At 36.0% G+C, this 19,800-nt stretch overlaps 1 non-coding gene across 1 annotated transcript; it reads right to left on the bottom strand.

The window, feature by feature from the left end:
• Positions 1–19,317: 19,317 nt before the first annotated feature.
• Positions 19,318–19,423, bottom strand: LOC122099704. Its single transcript, XR_006145994.1, has one exon. It is a non-coding gene; the product is annotated as a U6 spliceosomal RNA (small nuclear RNA).
• Between the last annotated feature and the right edge of the window lie 377 nt (positions 19,424–19,800).

Below are 19,800 nucleotides of genomic sequence, written 5' to 3'. Positions count from 1 at the left end.
ACATCCCCTCCAAAATGTTATTAAATTTCTTGATTATAGCCATTCTAACTAGAGTAAGGTGCATTCACAATGTTGTCTTGATTTGCATTTCTTTTGTGGCTAGAATAGTTGAGCATTTCTTCATGTGTCTAATGGTCATTTTTATTTCCTCTTCAGAGAAGTCTCTCTTTATGTTTTTAGCCCACTTAATCATCAAGCAGTTGCTTCATTGAAGATTTGCTGTTTGGGGATTTAGTTTTTTGAGTCCTAAGTATATTTTAGATATAAGACCTTGTCCGTTTTATACCTCGTGAAGATCTTCTCCCAGAACGTGTGCTTTCTATTGATATTGCTATCTATGACCTTTGCCTTGCAGAAGCTCTCATGTTTCATGCAATCCCATTTGTCCAACCTTTCTTTGATTTCATTTTATTAACTATTGTAATATGTTTATTAAATACAGACTGCATCAGCACTTGGAATTTATAATTCCATCGCATCTTGTAATAGTAAATTACTTGTTTCATAAAGAGATGAATTAAGGAATGAATTTCTTCACTGATTTTTCTTTACTCTATGTTTCTGGCTCTCTACTAAGAAAATTTCAGTATGTGCTAAAAAGCCCTAGTTTATCCTATTCCTTCATGTAATGTTTTCATGTTGTCCTCTTTTATTTTAAGGTCTTTCATCCATTTGGAGTTGATTCTTGTGTAGGATGTTATATATGGATCCAGCTTTAGTTTAACAGGTGTTTAACCAATTTTGCCCACACCATTTACTCAAAAGGCTGTCTTTCTTCCATTCTCTTTTTTTAGATCCCTTGACAAAGATTAGGTGGCTATCGGTCAGGGGGTTCATTTCTGAGTCTTCAGTCCTACTCCACTGGTCCTCAGGTCTGTTCTTGTGCCAGAACCAAGCTGTTCTTATTACTATCTCTTTTTAGTAGCATTTGAAATTTGGAACTGATATTGCTCTAGTGCTGTTCTTTCTGCTAAGAATTGACAAACCTACAAACAGCATTATATTTAATGGTGAGAAGTTAAACCCATTTCTTATAAATTCAGGAATGAGATAAGAATGTCTGCTTTCTCCACTCCTTTTCAACTTAGTATTAGAATGCTAGCTGGGGCAATAATATAAGATGGAATCTTAAAGGGATCCAAATAGCAAAAGATGAAATAAAACTATCCTTCTTTGTAGATGACATGGTCTTGTATATAATGAAACCCATGGACTCCATTCCCAAGTTACTCGAGCTGATCAGAAACTTTGGCAAACTAGCAGAGTATAAAATTAACCCTCAGAAAATAAAGGCTTTTAATTAAGAAAGCAACCCATTTTTACTAGCCACACAAAAAATAAAATACCTAGGAGTTAATTTAAGAGGTGAAGGACCTCTATGATGGGAAGTTTAAAAACCTGAAAAAGAAAATTAAAACAGAGCTATGGAAGTGAAAAACTTCCCATTCTCCTGGATTGGGACGATTAACCTCATGATAATGGCAATACTGCCAAAGGTTATATCCAAATTCAATGTGATACCTACCAATATCCCAATTTCACTCTTCAATGATATAGAAGAAGCAATCCAAAAATTCATATGGAACAATAAAAGACCCCGAATAGCAAAGAAGTTTATTGTGACCCTCATTGTGTATTGCCACCTTGATTCTACAAAGTCATTTATGAATTTTAACTTTCTTCCCTCCCTTTGGATAAAGCTCACAAACACCCTACCTCTAGCTCCCAGACACTTAACTCTTAGCTCTGGACAATTGTTCCTAAATAATGTGTTACTTAATTGTATTTTGTGTGCATAAAATATGCATATAAAACTAGCATATTTTGATCTTATGAGAAAGCAGCCTTTTTTCCCCCCTCTCAAATTTAGTTCCTGATAGACATTTTTATAGAGAATCTGTTTTCTTTTTTAAATGAAAGACTGGTAGGAAATTATGTTCATAATCTGGCTCCTTCTCTCGCACCTCAACACTTAACCAAATTTCACAAAGCATTTACAAGAAACAATGAAAACCAAACATTGGGAATGATCAGATGCAGAACGTTTTACCAAACCCAGAATAACTCTGCTGTCTGAGGGAGGGGCTGTCTCTATAAATTAACAAACAAACCCAAAAGGGCAGCCAGGAGTACCAGACATGAGTGTCCCTGGCTGCTACTTCATGGACAAGGAGCATGGAAGGGCTTCCTGAGCCTGCTGGAGAGGGCATGGAGGAAAGTTTCCTTGCCAGCTTGAGTACAAAAAGATGGCTTCACCCACCTGTGACTGTCTTCCTTGTTTTCTCCCCACAGCAGAGCAGAATTGTCCCCTGCTCTAAGAAGAATAAATATTGTACCAGCCAATCTGCAGAGTGGCTTCTGTTTGGTCTGCACACCTTCCTAGGTAGGTGCCCCCTGCCCCGCGGTGTGTGTGGCTCCCAGGGGCTGATCCTCAGGGCCCAAGTCCACGGGGCAGGCATGTGTTAGATGTGAGTCAGTGACACTGTCATTCACACAGCAGCTGCTGTGTTGCTGCCCTAGCTGAACAGCAGTTGTACCCTGATCTTCTCCCACAGTCCCAGGGGAGGTGCCTGCAATGGCCCGATATGGGCAGGCTGCCACTAGGACCCTACTTCACCAGACAGACCAGCATGCCAGATGAAGTGGCTGCCACCTGAATTATTAATTATTTTATGGATCAGTATTAAACAAAGTGATACACATTACTGTATGATATGTAATGCTATATCCTTGAGTCTATAGTCCATAATCATTGAACTTTATAATAGCAAGAATAGATTTTATTGTTTGTATTCATAAGGCCATAATGGAAAACTGAAATAAAAGTACAACAAAACTCTTATCCATAAACACTTGATTAAATCTCAGAATTTGAAAAAAAATTGTTTGTAAGTAGTGCAAATGAAATTAAACTACAATAGTAAAATGCACACAAAATACATTACATTAGTTACGTTCAAATGTAAAATAAGTAATTACAGACAGAATTCCTACTGGATAAAAAATATTACAATGGTTTAAAACGTTGAAGTGATATAGGTTATACATTTTGTTTTTATAAAACTTATTTAAATCTCTAAGTTCTGTTTATCTCAGTGAAGGAAAATGTTAGAAAGTAGAAATTATATGTGGCACCTCTTGCTTGCAGTACCACGAAGGGGAGTGGCACTTCCTAATGGGAGTCCTGAGATGAAACGCACACCCCGCCCAAATAGACACATCAGAGGTCCATGTGGTGACCCTAAGGGGGTCCAGGACACCGCATTGCTGCTGCAGCAGGTGCAGGACATTTGCGGTGGGCTGTAGCCAACAAGGTTCCATTAGTGACCAAACCAGGCAACCCAGACTCAAGTGCCAAAGCCAGGAGGGAAGGCAGGGCAGATGCCAAGTCCTGGCTACCATCCTGGCTACCATCAGTGCAGCCTACATTTCCAAGGCCAAGCCCTTTCTCCTGCTTTGGAGAACAACAAGGGTAGGGTGTGAGCCCATTGCCTCCAAATGGAGTATCCCTAGAATGGCACCCAGAGCTGGGCTCATGTGGGCCAGAAGGGTGACAGAGGAGGCTACACATTAAAGCAAGAAGGGATTCATTCCCCCGGTGCTGCAGCAGGTGTGCTGCAAGTCCAGGCTTCTCTGGCACTGATTGGCATATATAGGGTTGGCCCTGTACCGATTCCACAAGGACCAGAAAATGGAGGTCCACAGAGATGCTGAAGGGGCTCCAGGTTGTTGAGCTGCTGCAGCTGTCACAAGCCAGCTGGCAGAGGGGCCAACACATGGCTCCAGTACCCAGACCCCCTTAAAAACTGATGAGGTGAACCAAGGTTGGGCTGCCTGGCTCCATGGGGGCAGATTTCATGCCCAGCCTTCCTTTACCCATGGACTGTGCAGTGTACAAACATGGTATCCCCCACCCCGCACTCATGGGGGCAGGCAGTGAGGCCAGAACAGACTCTCCGTAGGATGGGCCACGCACTCAGGAGCACAGAAGACCAGTACCAGCACAGCTGGAGGAGGAGAGGGCAGCAGTGGCCTCAACTCCAGACCATTGGCTGCCAGCTCCTGGGTGAAATGGAGCAACTGAGACTGGGAAGTTAGGTGGGAAGGGTGGGCGGGGCTCATCTGGCAATGTTGGGGAGCATGCACACACATCCACTCACTGCACATCCACCATAAAGGAGTTGGCCACACATCTCAACGGGTGACCTGAGGAGGTACCCACACCCACAGGGACTACAGAAATGGAGTTTCACGTGGTGACTTGGAAAGGGCTCCAGGGCACAGCCTTGGAGCAATGAACAACTGGTAAAAACAGAAACAAAAACAAAACAAAAAGAAAAACGAAAAATGTCCAGTAAAACTTTTCATCAATGATAACCTATTATACTTTAAAAACAGTTTTGCTTTCCTCTTGTCCTATATTTTTCATGGGGCCCTCTGAATTAACCAGAAATCTTCAGGATTTCTTCATGCATATTAATACAAATAAATATAGCTTCTATTCTTTTTTAATTAAGGCAAGTTGCATTTAGTTCTTTCCCTTGTTTGAATCATGAAAAAGAATTCCTGAAGTATATCTGTAAAACACCAAACTCAGCATTTCTTCTGAACTCCTCACTGAAGAAAGAGAATAAAATGACTGAGCAACAGGTATCACCCATATTGTCACTGTGCTAGCTGTCTCTCTGATTAGAAAATAATCCTGCCATGCATATGCTGATCGCTTATGAAAAATGTTTTCCAACAACTCTTGGTGTTATATTGCATTTATTTTCCTCTTCCTGCCTCCTTTCCTGCTCCTCTTCTCCAGGGTCCTGTTTCCCTCTTCCTTCTCTCCTACCTCTACTTTCTCCCTGTCTGATCCTCTTCTCCCTCCTGTTATGCCCTTCCTTCTCTCTTACCACTTCCTCCTCCTTTCCTTTCCTCTTTCTCTTGCACTTTCTCTTCTACGTTTTTATGGTCCTGGGGGTTGGACACACACTAAGCAGATGCTCTCCTGCTCACTATAGGCCTCCAGTCTTGACTTCATTTCAATGACACTCTATTTCTTTGGTGCAAACCCATCAAAGTCTTTTGATTCAGGATTTAATTCATTGTGCATATTCTACACCATGAATATGTGCTACTTCATACAGTGTGGCTAATAGGTTTGGATTATGCTTTGGCCTTCAGTTAAACTCATCAGAAATAATGTGTTTGAAGGCAATCTAATGTGATCCTGTTACTCCCACATTAATGAACTGGTTACTACATATATTGCATGAGTACTTCCATATTGCTCCCAGTTTAATGAACTGTCACTTTGTGGTAGCACCCACAGTAACACTAACCCAAGGATTTCTGGAGATCAGAAGATTAAGTCCAGACAGGAGAATCCATTAGGTATTTATCTCAAAATAACTACTAAAAAGCCAGAAGAAAGCCTGTGGCTATGTGGTTTAGTGCCATACTTCCACAGAATAAGCTAATGACAGGTCCCAGGCCTCATTTGAAGACCTGTGGTGGGTGCACACACACACACACACACACACACACACACAAAATTTCCCAGCAAGAGCAAGTATTTGTTTTCCCAATAACATATCTGAGTTCCAATTTATGTGTTTGGATATTTTTGAAAGTTTTATCATCAACTTACCTAATTTTAATGAATGACACCCTGTTCACTATTATTTAATCCTGGTTGGAAAATATTTTAAGACACATTTTCATGTAGAAAATTGTTTTTTTCCGCAAATTGTGACTGTCTTGGTTTGTAAGAATATCCAGTATATGTATGAGTCAAGCGGAAAAAGACAGATAATGTGATGTTAGGAAAATGAACCCTTAGATAGGTATTTTAATGGTTTTTTTTTCATGCATGTGTTTCTAACGCATTTATAAGATTATTTCTTTGTTGCTTTGTATATCCCTCCCCCACAGTATAACGCCCACTTTCAATATATTTGATGTCAGTATAACTTGTGGAGGAGATGGGGAAAAACAAGTCGTTTAAGGATTCAGGTGGACCTGTTGCAACAATGAGAAGTACAAATTGTCATGTCAAAAACGAGCTTTACAATGTCGGTGGGGGGGAGGGGGGGAAGGATTGGGTTGGGGGGGGAGGGGGGAGGCTGGGAAGGGAGGTGAAGGGTAAACAAAGGAGGAGGCTGCAATGCTTGGTAAGAAATGTATGCATTATCCTGCCCATGTAATTGTAACCCCTCTGTACAGTATGTTCACAAATAAAATAAAATTTAAAAAAAATCCATATGCAAATATAATCTAGGTTATATAATGTAATAAATGAAGTGTTATATGTATAATACTAAATAAATAAGGATAATAAACCTTATACGCATTAAAAAAAAAGAATTGTGCCTTTAATTCATTAGTTCATTAATTAGAAAAGTAACCCTAACCCTAGAACCAATTGCCTTTGGATTCTAAAAGCCACAAAAGTACATTAAATTTATACATCCTGTCCTTGATTCAACTCATCTTTCTTAAAATAGTTTCTAGTTTTACTCAACATCATGCCATTTTTCTAACACAACATTCATGATAACCCTCACACTAATCATACCCTAATTCTAATATTATTAGCAGTTTCCTATTTCATATTCATCCTAATTCGATCTTGACTTGTTAGTCACAGATTTACTTTCAGTTTGACCCTAAATTTTCCATTTCCCTAATGCTAACAGTAAGCCCAGCAGGAACTGAAACCTAATTTTCAACCTACTGATAGTCTAAACTTAACATTAAAAATACTCTAGTTTTTTATTAATTGTAATGAATATTCCAGTTTGCACTCTGGAAATGAGTTTCAATTTTCCCTAATTCCAACAAATTTCCTGACTCTACTTCTGAAGTGATCTTGTTCCCTAACATGAACCATTATATTACTTGTCCTCACATTCTCTTACCAGGAAAAATACTGTAGTTTCCATTAGTCCTACCTTTTCCTGAACCACTGTATCCTAAAACAATTTCAGATTTACATATCATCTAGTCCTTTACTTAACGCTAACTCTCAACCTATACCTGGCTGGAAAACCCTCATTAATCATTACAAGAATGGTCACTGAGAAATAAATATAATGTTAATGCTCTAGTTATTATTCACGCTCACATTTTTGCTTCTACTTGTTAGTGAAAACTCAATTTTATAGTAAAACTTTCCTATTCATAACACTGATCATAATCAGAACAAAATACTGACCCTGATTTTAATCCAAATTATATGTTAATACTAACACTAACTAGTTAGTGTTACACTAGTTTTCATTCATCCTAACTTGATTCAAATAAGCCTTCCAAACATAGGTTTCAATTTTTTTCCAATATCTTAGTCATTTTCTAACTCTAAACTTAATCTTAACTGGTATATTGAATATTGCAAGTAGATTCTAATATTAATAGCAATACTCTAGTTCACATTCATTCTAATTCTTACCAGGCTTATATTAAAATTTACCTTCAATTTGACCCTCATTTTTTTTTCTCCTTCACTCTAACCCTAACTATGGCTGGAATCCTAACCATATCCTTGCCACTAATCGTATCCCAATTCTAAAATTTATGAAAAATGCTCGTTTTGTGCAATCCTAATTGAAATTTCACTGTAATCCTCGAAATAAATTGCAGGTTTTCCTAAACCCTACAGATTTTCTCACTCTTATCTCTGAACCTATCTTGTTCCATAAGAGGAATCATTATACCCATTGATCTCAAATCCTGATATTACGAAATACACTGTACTTCCAATATCCCAGATTTTCCTGAATTCCTAGAACCTAAAAAAGTTCAGCTTTACTTAATATTTAACACACTTCTTTCTTTTTTTTTTTGTCGGTCGTCGTGGGGCTTGAACTCTGGGCCTGGGCACAATCCCTGAGTTCATTAGCTCATGGTGTGCGCTTGTACCACTTGAGCCACAGCACCACTTTCTGGTTTCCTGGTAGTTAATTGGAGATAAAATTCTCACAGACTTTCCTGCCTGGGCTGGCTTTGAACTGCGGTCCTCAGAAATCAGCTTCCTGAGTAGGTAATGAGGCTGACAGAAGGATTACAGTTAAATGTGTAAGGTAATGAGTACTTTTCTTGTTGACCATTGCTACTCCCTTCTTTGTTGTTGTCCAACTATCCCTTCCCTCTCCCATCTCCATCACTCTTCTCTCCCCAAGCTGTAAAGTTCATTTTCAGTACAATGTGCTGTGAGTATTATTGTTGCAATAGGTCATCCTGTATTGAACCTAAATTTGCTATTTCTCTAACCCTAATTCTAATTCTGTCTGGTATCCTAACCCTAACCATAATAATAATGATAGTTCAATTCAGAAGTTAACAAAAAATACTCGTTTTTGTTCATCCTGATAATCCTCTGTATATCTTTAATTAAGTTGCAGTTTACCTTAAATCCTCCAAATGAGTTTATATGTGCATATATAAAGATATAATTTTATGTAAAAAACAAGATTTTAGGAGGAAGGAGTAACAAAAAGGAAATAGAGGGAGTATATTAGTGAAAGAGAATAACCAAACTGCCACTTCTGAAAATTAATAACCCCTAAAAATAACCAATTAGAAGACAGGGAAATCAAAAACAAAGTAGAAAGTTTCCACAGCAAATTGATGACATAGAAGATAATCTCAGGGTCAAAGACAGAATAGATATAATAGGAAAGAGGAAATAATCATTTAGAACAAATCCAAGAAATAAGAAATGATCTTGCCAGAACTTCAAGACTCAGTTAGAAGATCATATTTCGGGGAGATATGTATCAAGAAGGAGAAGAGCAAGAAACTAAATGGATGGGAAGCATATTGCAGAATTCTAGCAGAGAACATGCCAAACATGAGATAGGCTCATTCAGAGAAGAGAAGCCTGTAGAAACCAAACAGAATTCTAGAACTGAACAATCCACCATGACATCATAATCCATTAGAGGATTATTAAAAATCGAGGAAAGGATTCTTAAAGATGCCATAGAGAAAAGATTGATTATTTATAAAGGATATACAGTCAGAATAAATACAGATTTCTTAGCTGATATTGTAAAAAGGAAAGCCTGGCATTATATATGACAAACATTAAAGGTAAACAACTAGCATCATGAATACAGTCCCAAGCCAAACTCTCCTTTACATTTAAAGGATATATAAACATATTTCATGACAAAGAAAACTTGAAACAACATATTTACATCAAATTATCAGGATAAAATATAATCAAATATATCCTACATAGAGGAGATCAAGAGAAGAGGAACTGGTTATATAAAATGCTCCCTACCAGAGAACAAGTTAAATATGTTAAGAGTAGATGAGACACAGCTCCTAACAACAGGTGTATAACATAACAGAACTTATCAGATATTTCTGTCTGAACTCTCAATATCAATGGACTTAAATTTCCAAATAGAAGACATAGATTAGATAGTAGTATCAAAAACCAAGATGCGTCCATCTAGTATCTATGAGAGACACATTATCAAACACATTCTAAGAAGCTAGAATTAGACTCCTCAAATCACATAGGGACTCACCACAGAAAGAGAACTATGAACCAAACTCTTTGATAAGCATTAATGCAGAACTTCTTAATAAAATTCTCACTAATCAATTTCAGCAACTAACAAAAAATCATATGGTATGATCAAATAGGATTCATCTTGGATACGATTTGATTCAATATTCTTGTCAATAAACATAATACAAACCATCAGCAGAACCTGGACAAGAAACACATGATAGGCAATAGAGATGTAGAAAGAGCTTTTAACAAGCTCTAATACCCCATTATGATTAAAAGGTCTAAGAACCTAGGAATGCATGGAACATTCCTCAATATTAAACTGAGTATGTATATGACAGAGATAATTAGCATTTACCTAAGGGTGGAAGCATGAAGACATTAACATGAGGAATGAGAAAAGGATGTCCACTCTCTACTACTCCTCAATATTGTAGTGGACTTTCTTGCAAGAGCAATAGACAAGAGAAAAACATAAAGCAGATCAAAATAGGGTAGAAGTAAAACTATCCCTTTTTACAGATGAAATGACCCTATATTTAAAGGACCCTGTAGATTCCTCCCTAAAGTTAGTAAAGGTGATGCTAACCTTCAGCACTGTCTCAGGATATAAAAATTACAAGAATCAGTAGTTTTTCTGTTACCAACAATGGGAAGATCCACGCTGAATTCCAAAAACAACCTCATATGTACTAGCCTCAAAATCAAATCAAATCTAAACAAAACAAAACAACAACAACAAAACTAGGAATTATTCTTGAACTAAAATTGTGAAGGACCTGTATGTGAAAACTTAAAAAATATAAAAAGGGAAATTGAAGGAGATTCAAGGAAATAGAAAGTCGTTCAGTATTTCTGGTTGGAAGAATTAACATTTTGAAAACTACAATACTTCCCCTAAACAATTGGCAATGCAATACTCATCAAAATCCCAACAATATTCATCACTGTAGAAGAGAAAGCAATGCAACTATAATATGGAATTACAAAATTACAGATGTAACAGCATGCTTAGAAATGAATTCATTGGCCTGTAATCATCTTACACACACAAACACATACACACACACACACACACACACATATTCACACAATGGAATTATATTCACCCATCAGAAAGATTACTTTTCACCAGTGGTAAGAAAAATGAAAGGTTTGGGAAAATTATATTAAGAGAAAAGAGAAAGGAATGCAGAATCAGAGCAATATAGGTTTCATGGATTCATTCGTTTGTTGTAGCTAGAAGATGCATAAAAATCTATAAGTAAACAAGACAGATTCTACCTTGTCCGTTAGAATAGCCATTACTAAGAAAACTAACAATAGCAAATGCTGGCATGGATGTAGCCAATTGGGAACTCCATTACACTGTTGGTGGGAAATTAAACATGTTCAACCACTGTGGAATGCAGTACGGAGTTTCCTGAAAAGAGTAAATATAGATCTTCCTTAAGACCCAGTAATTCCCCTCATGGGCAGTAATCCAATAAATAACAAACAAGCTCACATGAAAACTACCAGCATAACCATGTTCAGGGCTCAGGCCCAGAGTTCAAGGACTGGAAAAAGTTACCACTCCTGGTATTTGTTTCCGCAAATATGAACTGTTTTATATAAGATACCAAATCAATCTATTTGCAGTAGCTAGATTAGGACTTAAGTGTAATGGGTGATAAATGGCTCCTTCGTTGAATCTTAGGAAGAGATGAAGGTAGTCCATAAAGGGGAGATTTTTGGTTGTTGTTGTTTGAGGGGCTTGAAGTCTGGGCTTGGGCACTGTCCCTGAACTCTTCAACTCAAGCTGAGTGCTCTACCACTTGAGCGACAGTGCCACTTCTGGTTTTCTGGTGGTTAAATGGAAATAAGAGTCTCAGGGTCTTTCTTGCCCACGCTGGCTTTGAACCGTAGTCCTCAGATCTCAGTTTCCTAAGTAGCTAGGATTTCAGCTGTGAGCAACTGCACCAGGTAAAAATGGGGGCTTTTTAGAAAAGAAAATCCACATCTTTACCAGTGTCTAAACCTCAGATATTACTATTAGAACACTTCATCTTCGCCTCATTTCATCAGACATTTGTAAATTTTCTCTTTTCCTTCATGTGGGAATACTGCAGTCAATTATCAACTCATCTGGGGGACTGGATCAATTGTATGATAATTGCTAGCACCTAATTTAAGAACTTTTACTTCAAAAGAAATGAAACCCTCATTTGGAATAATTTTTTTTCTTTTTTTATTACAAATCTGTGCTTGATTACTTCCTAATGTGATATTGGACTTCCTAATAGAGTGATGAAATTTTCTTTCTTTTCAACCTCTCCCACATGTGGTCAAATATTTAAGAATTCAAAGATTTGCACTGATAATTGATTAAGCTGACTTCTAAGAAAATGTGCATTTCTGGAATTTGGTCTTCTGTCTTGTTCTTACATACACAAGCTTTCTATGATTTATTTGTTCTACAAGGAATTCTACTTTCCAATCTTTGTGTGACCAATTTTAGTCTCTCTGATCAGTCTTTCTGATCCTCTCTTTGGAGTCTCATTTGAGTCTACCTCATAAAAAATATATTAGTTATCAGCTAAATGACTCTCAGCTTCTGTTTTTTGCCTGATTTCATCTAGGCTGTGATAGCAACCCTGCCGGGCTGTGCTTAATGGAGTGTGTGTGTGTGTGTGTGTGTGTGTGTGTGTGTGTGTGTGTGTGTGTGTGTGTGTGTGTTGTTTTAGATGTAAAGGATTACTATTCAAGATAGTAGTTTCTCTGGGCCCCTGTGATCCCCTTGCCTAGAGTCAATGGGTTTTTCTAATAAAGATACAAAGAACAACTGACTAAATTCCTGTTAATTGTCTCAAAATGAGGCAATCAGGCATCCTTGCAAAGCCATCAACAATGCTTTGTAACCACTTACAGAAGTCGTCTATCAAAATGGCTTTTCAAGGTTGACTGTGAAAAATATTCATTTCCAAGTAGGCACCATAAAGTAGATCACATTCCTGGGATCAGACTTTTGGAAGGAAGCTTCCCCTTCCTTCCTTCTCTTATGATAGATCAAACCATAATATTCTTCAGTTGTGGCCAGCCTGGAGCACATATTCCCAAGAATATTCTGTAGTGTAAAACAAGACCAACTTTCAAAATAACGGTGTAAATACTTGTCTACTACAGACTGATTTATCTTGCTTTTATCTGTTGTTATTTTCATTACTTCAAACAGATGGATAATTTATATAGGGATTAGACAAAGGATTAATGGAATAAACATTCAGTTTACTTTCATAGATCCAATATAATACACTTAACCCGTAATGGACAAATAAATCCAACTCTAGAAACAATGTCATGAATATAAAATAAGCCTTAACACGTATATTCTGGCACACATACACCATCATCTACTAAAAAATTCAGTCTCTCTGTAAATATTTATTTGGTATGAAATAATAAAAATTTAATTAATGAATTTGACTTTTAAGTATTATCTGAAATAGTCCTCATCTATATAATTGTAAATAATTTTATAGATGTCACCTAGACAAGAATTTAACATGCATGTAGAAATCAAATTTCCTCAATTTAAGCTTTATGAGAGGGGTCATACCCTCGTGTACTATGTGGTGTGAATTTTACCACAGTGATGAACCCTTCCAACTAATACCAAGAGTCATGTGCAATAATTTATTATTTGATGTTAAGATGAGTGCTAAGTGTAGAATACACTTTGAATTATTACATTAACTCACAGAAATGAAGCAATAATGATATGTTATTTGTTTAAATTCTAATGCTTCTCAATTTTACAATTCATTAAATATATTATTAAAATTATTTTCACTTTCTTCTTTTCTATAGCTGCTGAAATGAAAATTATATATTAAACATTCAATATTAAGAAATCAATAATATAAGTAAACTATTATTAAAATGACATACTATTAAACTGTGATTTGAATTATACTTCTAACAAATTGTGATGTAAGCAAGTCAATAGAATTAAGGGTGATCATTGTTAAACTTAGCAGCTTGTTTTTTTTTTATTTTTTTTTTTTTGGGTCCGATCGTGGGGCCTGAACTCTGGGCCTGGGTGCTGTGCCTCATCATTTCAGCTCAAGGCTAGTGCTCTACCACTTGAGACACAGTACTACTTCTGGCTTTTTTCTTTTTGCTTATGTGGTGCTGAGGAATCGAAATCAGGGCCTCAGGCATGCAAGGCAAGCACTCTACCACTGAGCCACCCTCCCAGCACAGCAGCTTGTTATTTGTTTCCTAATTGTGTCATTTGTTATTCTTGGTCCAAGTCATCGCTTCATCTTAATTGTTTAGTTTTCTATTTTATCTCTATTGGTATGCTGATTGTGCATTTTGTTTTCCCTTTTTAATGATTGACATGAAGCTGAAAATCTGTATGCTAGTTTATTACTTGCTATGTTAATGTAAAATTACTGCTTTCCACAGCTGTTCTGCTCTTTGATACTACAGTATTTCCCCCACTCCCATCTCCTGTATTGCTGCTCTCATATATTTTATTTTATTTTTATTTAAATTTTATTGTCAAGGTAATATACAGATAGGATATAGTTACATAAGTAAGGTAATTAATTTATTTCTTTTCTAAATTACCCCTATTTTTCTCCCTCTTCACTCCCAATGCCCTCCCCCAAGTTTACTTACAAAATATTTTCTTTTGAGTACTACTGTTGCATAGGTTCCCCCTTTGTCCTTTGTCTCACCATTTAGTTTTTTTTTTCCTTTCCCTTCCCTAGTTCAGATCAACATATTGAAAATACCCAGGGTATCAAAATCCAATACAGTGACTACAGGGGATTAATCATAGGTGGGGAAAACACAAAAGGATAAAAAGAAATCACATAGTACATTAAGAACAACAATAACAAAGAACATGTCTTGGAGTTCATTTAACTTGGAATCACCTTATACGATCATATGTACATAGCTATTGAGCTATTCTGCTCATCTAATAAGATTATCCTTGATGTACACAATAATGCTCCCCTATTACCCAGTAATCCCACTTCTGGGCATATAACCAGGTGATCACAAACAAGGCCACAGTAAAGATACTACTATGTATCACAGTAATACTTACCAAAAATGACACACACACACATACACACGTACACACTTACAGATAAACACACGTGGAAAAATATGCTTGTGTCACAAAGAATGTGACCACCTCATTTGTAAGGAAATGGAAGATCTTTGAAAAAATCATATTAAATGAAGTAAGCCAGACTTAAAGAAACATAGGTCCCATGGTTTCCCTTATTTGTATTAATTAGTTTACATCAAGGATAATCTCATGTATTTTAATTTGACATTTTGTTCTATGTTGAGTGTGCAACATTATTGCTATATTGTTTGTTATTATTTCTGAAAATAGGCAGGTATACTTAAAGAATTACATTCATCTCATCCATTATTGAAGGAAGAACAACTAAAAGAGTAACCACTACTAGGAAGAACAACTCCTACTTACTTAGCTTCATTCCTATGTAAGGCCAATGTTGTCCCCTGTATCCTCATGTTGTACACTACAACTCTAAACCTGGTCATAATGTATATCTAGTATCTTATGCATTTTGAACTAAATGCCCCAGAAGTTCCACTTTGCTTTACTTTAAAAAAAAAAAATTCTGTCTTAATGTTTGAGGACTGTGTGTGTGTGTGTGTGTGTGTGTGTGTGTGTGTGTGTGTGTGTGTGTGTGTTTACAAAGATCAGAACATAACATTTTTCTTCATTTTGAATCCATCTTTCAGGTCATTGTAAGTTGTGGCTAATGGGAGAAGTCTCTTGTTTTTTTAAGGATGAAACAGAAAAAGATATTTGTGCATGTACCAGAGTTGCTTTATTAGTGTAGTTGAACACTGAACTTCGATTTATATCTTGGCTGTTGTTGTGAATAATGTGAATAATAATGGACTACAGATATATTACGAGTTACCCGGAGAGAAATAATCACATGATTGGTGGGTCAGATGGTATGTCAACTATGATTTCTTTAAAAAACTTCATACTACTTTCTACAAGGAGAATACTAACCTGTATTTTGACCAAGAGTGTAGAAAATTTCCTTTTCCTCACACTCTCACCAACATTATTACCTTTTATTTCAAAGGTAATAAAGGGCAAATTTTTACTATCTTCAGTACCCCAGACTGGCTTAAGACTGAAATCCAACCTCCTAAATGCTTGGAATTACATTTACCACCACACCTGCTTCCTTTGATTTTTTTTGATAAGAGTTATAATAATTATAAAGTAGTATCATAGTAATTTTGAATTACATTTCTCTAATGACTTCTGCTCACAATGCATTAAGCCAGCACAGAAGTTATATTAAACACAACTGTGTAAACCCACTGGTGATATAGAGGGGTTTATGGAAAACATGTCTATTCAAACTTTTGTCCATTTTTAATCAAGTATCTTGTTAATCTCATTTTTAATCTCTCTATACAAAAATAATTAATTCAAGGTAGTAGAAAGGAAAAAATTAAGCAACTCCTAACATTTTCAATAACTTGATATTGCTTAAATCATTTTCTGTTTATGCTTGAAACTATATAACAATTTAGTTAGGCCTTTTACATAGCTATATGTATTTCTTTTATTTTACATTGATTGCTCTTTCCAAAGCCTGCCTGTCTAATTTTGGTTTCTTTCGGTTTTAAGTACTTCAGATTTCAAACTGAAGAATAAATGAAAGTAAGCAAACATAAATACAGTTCCTCTCATCTGATAATGCCTCTACAAGAATGAGAAAAGAGTTCATCATCCTAAGGACCCTTAATTCTTAAGATAATATTTGCTATAATGCTAATGTTATTACCATTTTAGTGTTTGGAAAAATTGTAGTTAAAGGCACTAAGAGCATGGCCCAAGACACACAGTGAGGAAGGAAATGAGTCAAATTTCCAAAAGTCTTTCAGCAATACACAAAAGGTAAATAAATTCTCTCCATTCTCTGGTACTCTCAATTCAATATTCATATTGTCCAAGAAATAATAGCATAGCAATTATTTTCCATGGTGATTGTTTTCTGTTACATTTTGTCTTCAACACAGACTGTGTTTGTGACATTGGGTTATTATGCACAGAGCTAAGCTTATAAATTATGGTCCAAAGAGAGGCAAATTTCTTCTGTCCCATAGTTCCAGTATACGTTTTACAAAGTACTAAACTTTTAAATATCATCACTTACTGTATTTTAAGAATTCAAGAATGAAAAAATTCACATATGATCACTCCAAAATGCTTTAAAACTAGGAGATGATAAAACAGGCCTCTGTGAAGTAAATTTTCTTCTACTTTTAAAATTATTCTGAAAGCCTTGTGCTGGTTTGTCACACCTGTAATCCTAACTACTCGAGATACCTACTCAAGAGGCTAACATCTGTGGATAACATTTGGAAGCCAATCAGGGCAAAATAAATCCATGAGATTATTTTCAAAAATTTTAATGAACTAGCAAAGTGCCAGGAATGGAGATGTAGCTTATATAGTAGCTCACCAATCTAGAGAGCAAGACGTAGCGAGATCTTGAGGCCCTGATTTCAAACTCTGAGCATGCTAACACGCAGGAATTCACACACACTCAATTTTTTCAAAATATCTTCATATCAGTGTTTTGCATTAGTTTCTTTGTTAATGATAATATATGGGTAAAATAGGCAAAATAAACTCTTCCATCTCAAAACATTTTTATACTTTTTTTGTAAAAATAATGTACAAAAGGGGTTACAGTAACATGAGCAAAGTAATAAGTACATTTCCTGTCAAGCTTTGTTACCTCCTCCTTTGTTTTTCCCCCACCATTCCTTCCCTTCCACCTCCACAAGTACACTCCTCACAACCCCAAGCCCCACCCAATGTCCCCAGCCTAAATTGTAAAGTTCGTTTTTCAAAATAATGTCTTGTGCATCTATTGTTATACAATGGGTCAAACTGTATTCCTATTTAAGCATGTTTTTTTTTTTCCCTTTCCCTCCCCAAATTAGAGAAGTGTATATACAAGATGCATGTGCACCAACATCAAATAAAGTGAAAACGAGGGTTATACTGTTGGGGAGGAACGTATAAAAAACAAAAAAAATCACGTTGTACATTATAAATATGTGAGAAACAACAGCAAGAAAGAAAAAAAATTGTGTCTCTATCTTGGGGGTCACTTAGCTTAACATCAACTTATTTAGTAATATACACAAAGCTTTTCAACATTTCTGCTTATCCCAGACATATATTAGTTATTGCAAATAAGGGATACCATGGGACCTATGTTTCTTTGGACTTGGCTTACATCAGTTAATATAATTTTTTCCAAGACTTTCCATTTCCTAACAAATTGGGCAATGTCATTCTTTCTGGTGGAGGCATAGAATTAATATATAGACATATATATGTATATATATATATATATATATATATATATAGTATATGTGTGAGTGTGTGTTTGTACACACATATGCACACAGAACATTTTCCTTTTTTGTTTTTTAGAGCAACGTAGTTTTCCACCTACATCATTTTTTCAAATGTTTTTATTGTGATTACATGGTTACATAAGTTCCCAAATTTCACAATATTGTGGGATAGTGATGCTTAGTTAAAGTCACAAACACATTCTAACTTTGATGGAGCAAATTGTCTATCATAGTCTACAACATTTATGAGTTTTATGAGCTTTGCAATAGAGTTATTTCATATATATATATATATATATATATATATATATATACTTCTTTTGTTTTGAAATATGTATATTTTTTGTTTTGTATAGCGTCAGCTATTCCCTCTTTCTCACTTGTTCCCTCCCTCCCTTCAGTGACATGGAGTTGCTTAGTTTATTTTGGTCAATGTCCAGTACAGCTGATGGATCCCACTATTGTATGTTTTTCCCTGATTCTCTCTAATCTTGTGTCGTCGTTCTCTGGTTTCCCTTCAGTGTGCACATATGATCAGCAAAATGGGGTTATTTAGTAGTGATTCGACCAGATGAGTGGAAGTTCTTGATTTCTTAAGTGTTGTTAATTTTTTCTTATCACCTTACATTTTGGATTTAACATCCACTTATCATGGAGACCATGTGCCGATCGTCTCTTTGCTTTTGGCTTACCTCGCTCAACATGATTTCCTGTAGCTTGATTGATTTCCTTAACAATGCCATTATTTTTGTCCTTTCTAATGGATGGAAAATATTCCATTGTGTATAGTTACCACAGTTTTTGGATCTACTCATCTCTGGTGGTACATATGGTTTTTTTTTCATATCCTGGCTATTGTGAACAGTGCTGCAATAAGCATGGAGTGCATGTGTCCTTGAATATTAGTACCTGTTGTTCAGAATAGATGCCTAGAAGTGGTATGAATGGGCCATAAGGAAGGTCAATATTTAGCTTTCTGAGGACTCACCAGACTGATTTCCAAAGTGGTTGTGTAAGTGTACATTCTCATACACACACACACACACACACACACACATACACACAGAATGTTTTCTTGATCATTCTTCTACTGAGGGACATCGGAGTTGGTTTCATATCTTAGCTATGGAAAATAATGCTACAATAAACATTGTTGTGGTGGTAGTTTTAGTATGGACTTGTTTCTGATCATTTAGGGGAATGCCCAAAAGTGGGATTGATGTGTTAGGGGAGCTCTATGTGGAGTCTTTTGAGGAACCTGCAAATTGCTTTCCAAAGTGGATGAACAAGTTTACACTCCCACCAAGAATGCAGTAGGCTTCGCTTCTGGCCACATCCCTTCCAGCATCTGTTGTTGTAAAAGTATGGAACGACTCACTAATTTGCGTGTCATCCTTTTGCAGGGACCATGTTAATCTTCTCTGTATGTTCCAATTTTAGTGTATGTGCAGCCAAATTGAGCACAGAACATTATTGTATATATAAAGTGTAACTGATTTTCTTAAACTAGACAATTCAACAAAAAGTAAGTTCAAAAGAAATGTGAAATTTTAGAACCATTTATTTCGTACATAAGCACACATTTAAGAGTAAAGTCAAGATTGACATGGCAAAAGCAAAATAATTCCAGGTATTTGTTGTTCATGAGATGTATAGGAAGAGGAATTCAATTATTCTACACAAGGCACCTGTCATAGTGATCATTGCAGCAAATGTTAAGGTTTGTTAAAAGTTTTAATTATTTAAATATGTTTATTTTTGGGATTTGTTTATTTATGATAAAATTAAGACTGTTTGGCAGGTCATAAAATTTTTTGATAAAGTATATAATATTTCTAGTA

The sequence above is a fragment of the Dipodomys spectabilis genome, unplaced genomic scaffold, assembly GCF_019054845.1.
Source record: "Dipodomys spectabilis isolate Male_0828 unplaced genomic scaffold, ASM1905484v1 ptg000529l, whole genome shotgun sequence".
In the NCBI taxonomy this organism is placed as follows: domain Eukaryota; kingdom Metazoa; phylum Chordata; class Mammalia; order Rodentia; family Heteromyidae; genus Dipodomys; species Dipodomys spectabilis.
Note: the sequence above shows the minus strand (reverse complement) of the source record. Positions and strands in the feature narration are given on the sequence as shown.